Genomic DNA, 1,919 nt, shown 5'->3' with positions numbered 1-1,919 from the left:
GACACAGTCTGGACGATGCATTCCAGTGTTGGCCAGCAAGATCTGTGGTATAAGATCTTGTGAAAGTTGGTCTTCAAATATAATAAAAAGGGTTTGCAAACCAAAGAGATTAAAAACTTAAACTACCATGTTTCCCCAAAAATAAGATGGGGTCTCATATTAATTTTTGCTCCAAAAAAACACATTAGGGCTTATTTCCAGGGATGCTTTATTTATTTTTTCCATGTACAGTCTACGTTTATTCAAATAGTTATGTCATCTTCTTCTGGATGCTGCATAATGGTAGAGGGCGGGGTTTCACTTAACTAGGGCTTATTTTGGGGGTAGGGCTTATATTACGAGCATCTTGAAAAATCATAGTAGGTCTTATTTTCAGGGATACAGGGTATAAGAATGTTCAATATTATAAACTGTTAAGTTCTTATTGTACAGCTAAATTTGCATTTACTTGACTCCCGCGTTTAATGGCTTTAGCACATTCAGCACATTTGGTGTACAGTGGTGCCTCGCTTAACAAAGTTAATTCGCTGTAGAGAATTAATTCCAGCGACGTTTTCACTGTAGAGTGAAAATGTCGTAAAGCAAAAATAAAAAAAACATTGAAATGCATTAAAACCTGGTTAATGCATTCCAATGGGCTAAAACTGACCGTCCAGCGAAGATCCTCCATATGGCAGCCATTTTCGGTGCCTGTATAGCGAGGACTCCATTCCTAAGCACAGCGGAGAGCCATTTTGAGTACCCGGTGGTCATTTTGAAAACCTGACGATCAGCTGTTTTGATCGTCGTAATGCGAAGAATCGGCTCCTGAAGCAGGGAACCAATCTTCGCAAAGTGAAAAAAACCCATTTAAAACATGGTTTTGCAATTGCAATTGCGATCGCAAAAACATCATTGTGAAGCGGATTCGTCTTAATGCGGGGTAATCATTAAGCGGGGCACGACTGTATCATGTTCCCAGCCAGATTGTTAACTTGGGCCAGTTACAGGGAACATGTAGCATCCTGGTGACGACAGCTCCACAGGCTGTACATATGGGCAGAATTCAAAGTGCTGGTTTTAACCTATAAATCCCTAAATGGCTTGGGTCCGAGCTAGCTCAAGGACCGCAGCTCCCCTCTATAAGGCTGCCTGGGCATTAAGATCATCAAGAGAGACCTTTCTCTCAGTCTCACCACCCTCACAGGGCCTCATGGTGAAGTGATTCAACTGCAATACTGCAGCCAAAACTCTGCTCACAACCCAGAGTTTAATCCCATGTAGCAACTCAAGGTTGACTCAGCTTTCTATCCTTCCGAGGTCGGTAAAATGAGTTCCCAGCTCGCTGGAGGAGACAATGTGTGTGGCCTCTTTAATTAACTTGTAACACGCCCCCCCCCCGAGAGTGCTTTGAGCGCTATGGGGTGGTATATAAGCAGCACACATTTTTACTTTTTTTTTTAAATCCAGAAGAGGGCTTCTCTGTGGCTGCTCCCAGCGACTCTGGAACTCCCTTCCACAGGAGGCCAGGCTGGCCCCATCTTTGCTGTCCGTCTGCAAGCTGACCAAGACCTTTCTCTTCAGACATGCTTCCCTTTAGTGACTAACAGTTTGAGAGGGGCTTTGTGCTCTGTTGCTTTTAAAGGTGTTTTAAAGTAGTGATTTGCCATTATAAATATGATACTTACTTTTTAATATTTGTACACTTAACTGTTTTTAGCTTTGTATATTATCTTCTTAATGACATGAGGCCCCCCCTCTAGGTCATCCTGAACCATATCAGGAAACATTTTGCAACACTTCTTCCCAGACCTCCAGGCATTTATGCGGCTTCTCTCTTGTGTGGATTCTCTTATACCTTCTGAACAAAACATTTCCCTCAGTCTTGCATTTGTATGATCTCTCAGTTGTATGGATTCCCCAATGTATGCATATGAAGG

Source organism: Pogona vitticeps, chromosome 2 (assembly GCF_051106095.1).
Source record: "Pogona vitticeps strain Pit_001003342236 chromosome 2, PviZW2.1, whole genome shotgun sequence".
Lineage (NCBI taxonomy): Eukaryota > Metazoa > Chordata > Lepidosauria > Squamata > Agamidae > Pogona > Pogona vitticeps.
Note: the sequence above shows the minus strand (reverse complement) of the source record.